The 13063-nt window shown below is 38.8% G+C and overlaps 1 long non-coding RNA gene across 1 annotated transcript; it reads right to left on the reverse strand.

Moving 5' to 3' along the window:
- Positions 1-1992: 1992 nt before the first annotated feature.
- Positions 1993-10528, reverse strand: LOC139363625 (uncharacterized). Its single transcript, XR_011624341.1, has 2 exons — positions 10240-10528; positions 1993-2355 (listed from the first exon to the last, which is right to left on the reverse strand). It is a non-coding gene; the product is annotated as an uncharacterized lncRNA (long non-coding RNA).
- Positions 10529-13063: the final 2535 nt, after the last annotated feature.

A 13063-nucleotide genomic window follows, 5' to 3' on the forward strand; every position in this document is an offset into this window, starting at 1 on the left:
AAAGCTGGCGAGAGGTTTATTTGGCTTAAAAAAAATTGCATGCATTTCAAAGAATCAGAATAAGAACTTATAATTACAAGTTTTCTAAAGTAAATGCTCCAAGAAAAGGGAGAGAATGTCTCCTTATTTTCGACAGGAGGATTTTATTTTAAATGTGTATTTACCTATATGGGTCATGGTATGGAGTGTATATTCTCTAGGCACAGACGTGTGTGTGTGTGTCTGTGTCTGTGTGTGTGTGTTGTGGGTGAGGGATGTATACAAGTTATCCCCAGGAACCCAGAGCTTTGGACACCTTTTTTTTTTTTTTTTTTTTTTTTTGAGACGGAGTCTAGCTCTGTCGCCCAGGCTAGAGTGCAGTGGCCGGATCTCAGCTCACTGCAAGCTCCGCCTCCCGGGTTTACGCCATTCTCCTGCCTCAGCCTCCCGAGTAGCTGGGACTACAGGCGCCCGCCACCACGCCCGGCTAGTTTTTTGTATTTTTTAGTAGAGACGGGGTTTCACCGTGTTAACCAGGACGGTCTTGATCTCCTGACCTCGTGATCCGCCCGTCTCGGCCTCCCAATGGACACCTTTTTTAGCTGCTTAACTTATATCTTATCTGGTAAGTAAAAGGAATTGTCAGCAATGCTCTTGAGAATGTCTGTCACACATACCCTGTGTTCTTATTTTTATTTTCGTTTGGCAACAAGCCATAGGGCAACTGGGAAGATCCCACTCCAGGTCCTATCACATATCCATAGAAGCTAAAGGAGTATGTTCACCCTAACATGGAGCATGTTCATTTCTGAATGGTTGGCCTTATGCAATTGGTTTCCCTTTTAATTATTTTTTTTTTTTTTTTTTTTTTTTTTTTTTTTGAGGCGGAGTCTCGCTCTGTCGCCCAGGCTGGAGTGCAGTGGCCGGATCTCAGCTCACTGCAAGCTCCGCCTCCCGGGTTCCCGCCATTCTCCTGCCTCAGCCTCCCGCGTAGCTGGGACTACAGGCGCCGCCACCACGCCCGGCTAATTTTTTTGTATTTTTAGTAGAAACGGGGTTTCACTGTGTTAGCCAGGATGGTCCCGATCTCCTGACCTCGTGATCCGCCCGTCTCGGCCTCCCAAAGTGCTGGGATTACAGGCTTGAGCCACCGCGCCCGGCCAATTATTTTAATATCTGTGTTCTTCAACATTTATTTATATATTATATACATAATATATGTTCATTTATATATTAATATGTATTATTAATTTATCTATAAAGAACATAGACATTAAAATAGCTAAAATAGCTATTAAATAGACATTAAAATAGCTAAAATAGCTAAAAGAGAATCCAATCACATAAGGCCAATCATTGATTTATAAATTTAATTATATATAAAAGACAAGTGACATACATGTGTATATATATACACACACATCTCTAATGAATGAATATATATATACACTATATATAATATATATGAGTGTATCTATACACTCATGTATATCTACTTATATATATATATACTCATATATATGAGTCCACCAGTCTGACTTTAGGCTTAACCTGCTGACTTGTTTTAATGGGTACAATATGAACAGAAGTGACAATGCCAATTCTGTGAAGAACAAAGGCTTTAAGAGACATTGTGTGTGCCCTTTCAGTCTCCTACATTCCTTACATGTATATATACACACAATCATATATATTATATAAATATACTCATATATATACTCATACAATATTTACATATATATGTATATATCGCTTGTCTTTTATTGAAGTAATTCAAAAGACTTTCTGAAATGAGCAAAAGAAAATTGATTAAGGACAATTGGGAGATGTGGCTGACACACAGACTAGTGTCCATTGCTTTACCTTGTTGACGACGTATGTGTATAATAACTAGTCTACAACAAACAGGACCAGCGAGGGCTAAATTAGGCACAGGGATGAAAAAATCCAAGATAGAATAGTATGGACTGTTAAGTCAACAGAACGGAGGATCCCGGGCAAAAGATGAAAGAGTCAGAGGGTTGAGGTTTATTTGATAAGATGGGTTGGGGAAAAGCATCCGGGAATAGAGGGAATTACATAGGAAAAATTTTGCTTGTGGTTCTTATTATGCAGTTATCTTTCATTTTTTCAGAACTGCTCTAGAAAGGTATAAATGTGTTCCTTAGTGAATAACAGCTCCTTGCCCTTTTTTTCAGCCCAAAGTACTTTAAAGATAATCCTATCCTCTTATTTGCCCTTGATTTTAGAAATTGGTCTTTAGGATTTGTTTTTATATTAATCTTCTTAGAATTCATTCTTGAAGAGACAGGTCATATTCTCCTTGCTGCTCTTTCTTGTAAAGTAGGTTTTTTTTTTTTTTTTCTTTATAGAAACCTGTAAAGAAAAAAAATACTTTAGATAGTTTTTATTTGTTTTATGAAAAACATGTTATTTTAAAATGAAAAGTGCACAGGTACAATAACAAGTATTTTAAGTAAATTTTACAAACTATTTTAAAATAAATATGTATTTAATATGTATTACATGTACTAAAATGTCAATAGAAAATATTTGTTTTAATATATGTTCATGTATATTTCAAAGACATTTTTAGTTTATGAAAAATTATTTTATAATAAATAAAGTATTTTATTTCAGATTCTGAAATTGGCATCTAAAATCAAGTTTCATTGGTCAAACATCTTTATTTGAGGAATATTTTGATATACATGTAAATTAAATGAATAGTTATTCCTTATTCAAATAATATTTTATAGCTAAAATAAATACATATATCATTTAGGGGACTCTTACATTAGAGATTATTTAAAGATTTCAATTGAGTTAATTTATAAGTTCTCTTTCTTTTAACAGATTATAAAATACATTTTTAGTGCAATTAAGTGTCATGCATAAAATCACAAAATTAATAAAGGATGGAGACAATAATAAAATCCAAATTCCCCAACTGCTAGCTCAGCACTTATTCTATTACGTAAGAATAGAGTCACAGAATCAAAATGTGGAAAAAAAGAAGACACGAACAAAGCCTTTTATTGAAATCTCAGTTACTTGAAATCAAGAAAAAAAATTTACACTTTTTCCCTATATTTGAGTACAGACATTCATAACTAGCTAACATGCAAAATAGACTAATACTGAAAATAAGTAGGACAAATAGAAATCTTTCAAATGTGCATTTTTATTTTTTGAATGATAGATTTTGAACTGTCAGGCAAGTTAATATACTGTTTACCTACGTATTTGAGTTCAGTGATACAGAAATATACTCACATACTACAAGTTACATGAAATGAGTTTCTTATTTAGAGATAGGCAACAAGAGACAAAAGAAGCCTAGCATCTATCATGAGTCAGTCCCTCAAGGCTCAAGAAACTGACCAGGATGGATGGAGTATTGACTGCACGTGCCTTACTTGCACCACAGCTGAGGGACACTGAAAGGCAGCCTTGGGTCATATACCTCAGGGGCATGGTGACTGACTGGGCAAAGCTTTAAAGGATATCCTGTTTCCAGGTGAGAAAGGAGCAAAGCTGGGGCTGTCCTGGGCATTTCCTCTGTATCCCAAGATGTTACATTTTTTTAGGTGCAGCAGGAGAGAGGAACAAAGCTGGGACTGTCCTGGGGATTTGCTCTGTATCGCAAGATGTTACATTTTTAGGTGCAACAGGAATAAGACCCAGGCCGTTTCAGGCAGTTCGTTGCTATCTTAGCATACTGCATCCCAACACATTCTACAGTTATTCCTGAGAACAACAAGCAAATAACTTGGAATGGGGATAACTGGATTTTTCCAGGGCTACTCAGAGAACTGACCTGTATTAACTTTTTAAACATGAAATAAATGTACTTATCCAAAAAGCAAACATGCATTTATAAAGATTTTTTAGCTGATAGGATAATATTTTATAACAATTTGATTACCAAAGCTTGGGCATAGGTACAGCCCATCATCTTCCCAAACAATAGGAGAAACCTAAAATGCTAGCCATCACAGGTATAGTAATAACAGCTTAAACATAGCTACTACAGTCAATTTCCTAATGCACGAGGTGGTCATCATAGCTGCCTCTTCTACCACCCATTCATTCCATATTCCCTTATCTTTGGTCAGTATCATGACTGCCCGGAGTGTGCCAACCTTCATTACTGCAGTTACCTACTATCTGATTATCTTCTCTGGAATGAGTTGCTGCAATTTCAATTGCCCAGGACTATTGTGCAATTGGAGTACTAAGAGCACCTCAGTAAATCTCTTGTTCCGGATTGTTCTCTTTATCCTCAGCATACATCAGTAACTCTGTATCTCCTGGATAATTGGGATCAAGCTCACTAGGTCATAGAGTGATGCTCCTTTTTTTGTCCGTTGCTTTAGGGTTACAAAGAGCCCAAAATAGCCAGGGGATAGTCTCTGCTGCCAATTAATTGGAGCCCTGACTGGATTCCTGGTGAAAATAGTCCTTGTTTTGGCACTAGGTTTCAGTTGATTAATTCTGAGGCTAAAAATTGTTAAACTGTGTTCTCTGGTAACATGAAGAAAGCAGGCACTCCTGACTCTACCACTTAGTTCCACGATACATTCATTCTTGCTACAGCAAGATGGCACTGTCTACTGGATACTGGGTTAGCACATATTTCATATACACTAGGACTCAATGTACTGGTCAATAGGTCTCAGAGAGTACTGTAACTATGCTTTCAGCTCATCCCTGGTAGATTAAATTATTTCAGCAAATGTTCAATTTTCTTTTCTCCTATCCTTTTCTCCCTATCCAGCTTCATATGTTTTTCCACCAGTCTGACTTTAGGCTTAACCTGCTGACTTGCTTTAATGGATAGATTATAAACAGAAGTGACTATGCCAGTTCTGTGATGAACAAAGGCTTTAAGAGACATTGTGTGTGCCCTTTCAGTCTCTTACATTCCTGATACAAACTAACCGCTATGACTTCAGCCTCCACCTATACATGAGATATGTGAGGAACAATCATACACTAGACCTCAGCTAAAGCCCAAGCAAGCCCAGGAATGATCTGCAGATCCACAGCTAGCCAGCCAGATGCTGATGTAGACATAATGATTGTCTTTAAGCCACTGAAGGTTTGTGGTGATTTAGAGCTGAAATTGCCTTTCCAATTCCATCAAGGCAGCTGCTTCTGGGTGATGGGGTATGTGATATCACTGGGAAATGCTGTGGGCATTATGCCATTGTCCCACTGTCTTCCCTCTAAGTTGGCAATTGTTAAAGGTGATACCGAGTGAAATACCATGGTGATGCCACAAATGGAAGCATAAATGCACAAATGGTAGGCCTGGCAGAAGCACTGCATGGAGGAGAGAAAAATCCATACCAGACTCAGTAGTCTGCTCTTTTAAAAGAAACAACTGCTTCATTCATGGTGGGAAAGCATAATGTAATCAATTATATTGTCACCAGGTAACTGAATGATAACCTCAGGACAGGGTTTGCAAGCTAAAGCTCTTGGTAAAGTCTTGTCTCTGTTTTTAACAAAATGTAATTGAGTTACAACTACACTTATTGATATATGTATTCCCTATTGCTGCTTTTGGGTTATAATGGCAAAAGTTAGTCTCTGCAATACAGACCATATGGCCCACAAAGTCTAAGATATTTACTATCTAGCTATTTGCAGAGAAAGGTCGTAGACTCCTGCCTTAGCAGTTATATGCTAGATCCATATCTGAAGCTTCCCTATGATTTCTTCTGTTGGTAGGTTGATTACCCAGCACATAGTTAGATGCATTTAAATGAGAAAAAAAGGGAATTTGTAGCTCTTATCTCTGCAAACCAAACTGATATAGCTCTGATGACTGGAGGAACACTGCCATTCCTGGTCTTGTGCTGATAGGATTAATGACATGGACACACGTGGAGTGGTTTTAAGGAGTGAAAAGTCTAATAGGCAAGAAAGAAGGAAGAAGAAAACAGCTCCCCTGCACAGAGACAGAGGGAGGGGGGATTAGAACAAAGAATAAAACCCGTGTGCAGTGGAAAAGTGGCTGCTTATATGAGGAGGCTGGAGTAGGTGGTGTCTGATTTGCATAGGGCTCAGGGGATTGGTTTAACCAGGCATGTCACTCACGTAACCGGTGAAAAAACTGGCCCTCCCACCCTAGTCTTTTAATATGCAAATAAAGGGCACCTTGATGTTCTACATAAGTGGGGATATGTGGAGGCGACCACATTGCCAGGCACGTTGGGGCAAGGGCAAGAAGAACTCAGCGGGAATCGCCATGTTTGGGTGGACCCAATTCATAATGGAGGGCATATCTACATCAAAGCTTGCCGGCCAGGCTCTAAAAGCCAGGGCTATCCTGCTAGACAATAAACGTTTCTGTAGCTGCTTTAAAAGAAACAAAAACTTCCCAATGACCCCTTTTCCTTTCTGTCTGCCTAAAATAATTTCTCAATAACTCCTATAACAAAACCACTTTGGGAGCATGAGCCCTTTGAGCAATCACCACATTGATTGAGAAGAGAACAGCAGGGTATCTACAGGATAATTCCTACATCTCCTTTAGACCTCTTGGCCATCTGTTTTCTAGTGATAGTCTTTTAAATATCTGACCAGTTGACCAACTAGTTAGCAATGAGCAATGGATCAGTATAGATCCACATATGAGGCTATTCTCTTCGTATACCAAGGGGACAATTATTTGTATCACCTGATGTTCTGATTACTGAAGAGTATTTTCTTTCAACGTTTTCTTTCTGGGCCACCCAGAAGTGAGGATGGAGTAATCAAATGCAGGCACAGAATGCCCTGGAGTTGGTCTTAACCAGCTTAGATTTTTGACCAGGGAAGTATGGCAAAGGGACATAAGGACAAATGAGTATAGAGTATAGATATATGCAGGGTAGAGACAAGGAAATCAGACAAGAACCTTCTTGTCTCTAAAAGGAATACCAGTGGTATATCTGATTGTATGTAAATCATAGCAGGTATCATTTTTGAGAGACAAAAGAAGAGAGTCTCCTGGTAACAATGAGTAAGTAGTATAACTATTGGACTTCCAGACCCTGCATTTTGTGTAATGCAGGAGGAAAAATACGACAGAAGCATAGCAAAATAAGTAAGAGTATTGCATCATTGGGCATAATGCCTGCAATTGTAGCTGAGTTTCCTCACACAGTGTGGCATTGTCTATGTTAGCTAAAAGCAAATTCACTGTTCCTTAGATTTATTATATGTAATATAGAGCTAATGCTAGTACCTATCTCATAAATTTATTGTGAAAAATAAGTTCTCTAATAAATGTAAAGTGTAAAATATTGTGTGGCCCATCGTATGCATTCATTAGTATTTGAGAAAGTGATAGAGGATATGGACAGCTGGTCATCTGTGCAAGAGATAAAGGAATGCTCACTACAAATCCTCAGTGGCTTTAAAACAAAACAAAACAACAACAACAAAAAACACAGTCACCATTTCTACATGAAAAGAAGTCTGACATTCTAGAAAAGCATTCTACATGGTCAGTACTGGAATCCAGGAAGTATCTTGGAAGGTTTATAGAGAAGAACCTGTGGAGAAACTGAATCTTACCCAAGCAAGTGTGAGAGCATGAGTCTAGCTGGGAGTGACTGACCTGGGAGGCTGGGACTGCTGGGACACAGAAGATGTACAATAAGACTTCTGTGTCAGACTTGGCAAACTTTGTTTGTAAAGGGACAGATTATACATATTTTAGGCATTGTGGGCCACATGATCTCACTTCGCAACTATTCAGTTATTCTATTTAGTGCAAAAGTAGCTGTAGGCAATATGTACACAAATGGCTGTGGCTGTGTTCCAATAAAACTTTATGTAAAAATAAAAGTGATAGACCACCTTTGGTTTGTGGTCATAAGTTGCTGTACTTGTTTGTTATGGCTGCTGTAACAAAGTACCACAACCTACATACATTTATAACATCGATTTTCTTATGTCAAGGTGCCAGCAGGGCTGATTTCTTCTGAGGGCTGTCAGGGAAGAATTTGGTACAGGCCTCTCTTCCTTGCTGGTAGGTGCTTTCTTCTCTCTGTGTCTTTTTGCATAGTGTTCTCCCTGTGTGCATTTCTGTCTCCAAAGTCCTCCTTTTTATAAGAACACAGGTCATAGAGGATTAGGGCCTAGGCTAATGATCTTATCTTAACATAATTACCTTTATAAAAACCCTGCATCCAAATAAGGTCCCAGTCTGAAATACTTGGTGTAAGGACTTTAGCCTATACACTGGGGAACACAATTCAATCCGTAACAGTTTTCCACTCTTACTCTGAAATGACAATCTATATTCAATCCTAAATAATACCTTGTTTTCTTAGGCCGTGTGGAAAACAATTATTAGTCATTTTCTTATAAACGTATATGATTTTTTGCTAAAAATTTGAAATAGGAGTAGAAAGTTGATCTCTTTCATCAGCAGCTCACTGACATCTGCTTTATTGTAGCTCCTTTACCTGGTTTCAAACAAAGCTCTGGCTTAGGTTTTCTTTTCTTTTTTTTCCTCTTCCTTTTTTTTTTTTTTTTTTTTTTTCTGAGATGAACTCTTGCTCTGTCACCCAGGCTGGAGTTCAGTGGCGTGATTTCGGCTCACTGCAACCTCCACCTCTCATGCTCAAGCAATTCTCCTCCCTCAGCCTCCCAAGTAGCTGGGAGTACAGGTGCCCACCACCACGCCTGTCTAATTTTTGTAGTTTTAGTAGAGATGGGGTTGGGTTTCACCATGTTGGCCAGGTTGGTCTCGAACTCCCGACTTCGTGATCTGCCCAGATAGGCCTCCCAAAGTGCTGGGATTACATGTGTAGGCCACCGCACCAGGCCTGACTTAGGTTTTTATTACAACTGATTCAATAAGAAAACCATGTCTCAAGTCCAAGAATTGACAGAATCCAGAAATTAGTCACTGGCTGGTCAGGTCAAGAGATTCAGGGCTGTCATATGGCCAGTGTGGACCGTGCACTTCATCACTTCCACAAATGCTGTCTAAAGAAGACCTGTAAAGCATACGCGTTCCTGAATTGAAAACACTCTGGTGAGGTTCTGAAGATGGCCACTTGCCTAACAGTGACATCCCTCAGCATGTCAGCATAGCCCACACAGCTCCATGCAAACCTCCCATTCACCTCCCTACTTCCTCCCACCTACCATGATGCAGCCCACACCACTCTGTTGGTGAAATAAGAGACCATTGACAAGTAGGGTGGGATCTGTTTTTTTGTGGAAGGGAGATGAACATTAAAAATGGGGAAGAGAGCAAAGACATAAAGTTGGCAGGAAGGTATTTTCATGAGGTAATTGTTTAGTGAGAAAAGTAAAGTATGAAATAAACACATATGTTTATGTATATGCATAAATATATATTTATACATGCATATAAATAAAATTGCATATTTAATAAAATGTATCATATGGACAATGTGAATACATTTTCAAACCATGTCTGGACAACCTATCTGTGTATATGTGTGCGTGTGTCTGTGTGTGTGTGTGTGTGTCTGTGTGTGTAGTAGGAGGCATATTAGGTGTTTTGTGGTTTTGGGTAAACGTATGATGTTGGGAAGGGTGAAGTCACTTAGGAGAGGTGGCAAAGTGATAAGAAGAGAAAGGCCAATCCCACAACTAAAAGAGGGAAATTAGATTGAAACAAAATACCTATATTTTTATTACATTTATGCATGTATTTAAAATTATGCATATGCGTGGGAATATATCTATATAAAAAGCTTCAAAAGGTGGTGAGGCAAATGCGGAGGTCTGGAAACTAAAGGAGCAGCTTTGCCTCCTTCACAGTTTGCAATGAGCCATGTTCAGCATGTGCTTGCTTTGGAGGCTTCCAGGAAGCTTGCAAGAAGCAAAAATAGTTTTTCCACTTAACATTTTCCATGTAGCCAAACGTCTTCACAGTGTATTATAAATGACTTAGTGAAGCTATGATTATTTTCTTATGTAAGTGAAAAACTGGTGTATCCTGGCACCCCCACTTAGAATTATTAGGTGATAAAAGCACAAGTTAGCAAGCTTAAAGCAATCATATATAATCATAAGACCGAGCCTTTACATAGCTCTTACTGTGGACCAGGCACTTCTGAAACCATTTTAATGTATATTTACTCGTTTAATCCTCCCGGGGAAGCTATGAGGCAAATGCTGCTTTTAACCAGATTTTTAGGATATAAAAAAATCACGTTTATTTTCTACGCTGTGCAAGAAACAACTAAACATTAAGCAACTTAAAATTACAAAAATTACCTCATAGTTTCTGAAGGCCAGGAGTCGGGGCATGACGTGGCTCAATTCACTGCTCAGGAAACCACACAGCTAAAATCAAACTGCCAGCCATGTGATCATTCTCATTCGGAGCCCAGGGTTTGTTTCTAAACTTCTGTAGGTTTTGGCAATTCTCTTCTTTGTAAGAATTCTCTTTATAAGGCTGAGGTCCTCAGCTTCTAGCAGCTGCCCCTCTCCATAGACAGCTTGCAATGTGGCTGTTTGCTTATCATCTAATGACCTCGAAGAAAAATAACTGCTAATGCTTCAAATCAAGCTGAAAGACTTTTTTTTTTTTTTTTTTTTTTTTAACTTGTAGACTGTCTTTAAAATGACTCACCTGATTAGCTTAGATTCACCCAGGATGATTTCCTTTTTGATTAACGTAAAGGCAACCAATTACTGACTTAATAGTGGAAATAATATCCTATGCTATTCACAAGTCTCTTCCACACATAGCTTGGAAGACATTAAACAGGGCCTGTATACTAAGGACAGAAATCTTGGGGGCCTCTTAAAAGTCCTGCCTACCACAAAACCTAAGACAAAGAAGGGAAGTGAGGTGTGCTCCATATCACAAAGTCAGTCTACATTTAAATTCCATATTGAGAATCACTATGTTATATTATGTAATGAAAGAGGAGTTTCATCTTTTAGATATTATCTTTTAGATATTGTATTTGGTGTCAAGAAAAGTTAAGACTGAGATTTTACCCTACATGCAAACTAAAAAGTTATTCTTCCCTAGTTTCAGGGGAGCTAGAAGGAGACACAATACTCCTGCGTGAAAGACAAAGGACACTTTATTACAGGAATAGCAGTAGCCAGAGTATCAACATTTGTGCTGGATTTTTGACCCTCAATTTCTATAGGGTGAAATAAAGACCATCTGATACCTGCACATGCATTGGATTGCGTTATTGGAGGAAAAGAAAGCACTTTATTTAGCAAACTATGTCTCTTTTACTAGACGCTAAGTTGACCTGATGCTTGCCTTATGGAGAGATATTAGCTTTATTGTACTGGACTGCAAGCAAACTTTTCATTTTCTCTGTAGGGAGATACTATCTTTATTTTCCAAGGCAGTTTCCTACACAGCCATTCTTGAAAAGCTAGTGCTGAACAGAGTCAATGCTTCTATTTGCAAGTATGTGAAAATATGAGACCTCTTGAGAATGTCCAATCATATCCACCCTTTGTTTCTACAGTCTGGGTTTCTAGTACATTTTCCCATAATTACATTGACCTTTAGAATTAATCTTACTGACTGAGTCTGGAATCAAAGCTATTCCATTTGTCCTATAAGGTCTTTAATTAAATTTGCAACCAATAACACAGTGAAGATCAAGATGAGGCCAGTCTTCAGCACTGACCTCAAACATGTCCCATTTAGGACCTCAAACAAGACTCCAAATAAACCAACTAAACAAATTTCACAAATCATGAGGTTCTATCTTAACAAATCAGGTGGCTTCCTCCTTAATTTTTTATATTGACATTTTCACTTGACCTGAAAATCAATCCAGGTAAGTCAGAGTGAATTCATGATTTCACAGAATCTACCTTGCATAGCAAGGATGATTTTATCATCCATAGCAACACTGGTCATTGAGTTGCAAATGAACTGAATACTTTCCAGGGTCAAGGCAGTACCATCCAGGGCCAATGTAGTATGTTTTACCTAGAGTCAGGAATATATTTCTTATAATCATTCCTAATCAGAGAATTCCCTTACAGGGAAAATTGCCCATAGCATGCACACAAATAATGAGTCAGTTATCCCTCTGGGAAGTTGTCATGAGTAAGCAAAGAAGCAAAGTCATGTGCTTTGGGGCAGCAACCCTTTTTTTTTTTTTTTTTTTTTTTTGAGATGGAGTCTCACTCTGCCGCTCGGGCTAGCGTGCAGTGGTGCAATCTTGGCTCACTGCAAGCTCCACCTCCTGGGTTCACACCATTCTCCTGCCTCAACCTCCTGAGTAGCTGGGACTACAGGTGCCCGCCACTACACCTGGCTAATTTTTTGTATTTTTAGTAGAGAGGGGATTTCACCATGGTAGGCAGGATGGTCTTGATCTCCTGACCTTGTGATCCGCCCGCCTCGGCCTCCCAAAGTGTTGGGATTACAGGGGTGAGCCACCGCGCCCGGCTTTGGGGCAGTAACATTTAATTCAATTTACTCACTATTAGAAAATGACTCAGGAGTTCAGGGAATACTTCAAATATATATTCTCCCATTAGAACATTTCTCCATAAGTTTCTTCCTGATTGTGATAACTCCGTCTGGACTAGATGAATATTCACAGTATACACATGTACAGTACCAATTATACATTCACCCATGAAAGCCACAACAACAGTACATTAATTAGTCAGAAAAATCCCCACTGATAAGGTTATCTGAGTTTCCTTCCCCCACTGTAAACTTTATCCAAACTCCATCTGTTGAATTTGGGTACCTGTACATCCTGCCAGATAGGATGGTGACTTGGGTGCCTGCATCCAACAGAACTATAAAAGTTAGTGTTTCTCTCTTTCCTGAAATTCCCCCAAATTCTCAGACAGATTGTATTGCTTTTATTGACCTTATGGACAGGGGGTCCTCAATCCCACCCCAATCGTATTTATTCTCATAATAACTGCATTCAGATTAGAATGGGATAAAAGCATCATGGTGGTTGGAGGGAGAGAGTGACTCCTCACCTTTAAGCAAAAACCATTCACTTTTTCTGTCAAGTGGTAGGGCGTCTGCTGGGCTTCAAACAAACTTTTGACTGCCTTAGGCTTGACTTGTACAGCAGTGGTTTTC

Source organism: Macaca nemestrina, chromosome 6 (assembly GCF_043159975.1).
Source record: "Macaca nemestrina isolate mMacNem1 chromosome 6, mMacNem.hap1, whole genome shotgun sequence".
Classification (NCBI taxonomy): domain Eukaryota; kingdom Metazoa; phylum Chordata; class Mammalia; order Primates; family Cercopithecidae; genus Macaca; species Macaca nemestrina.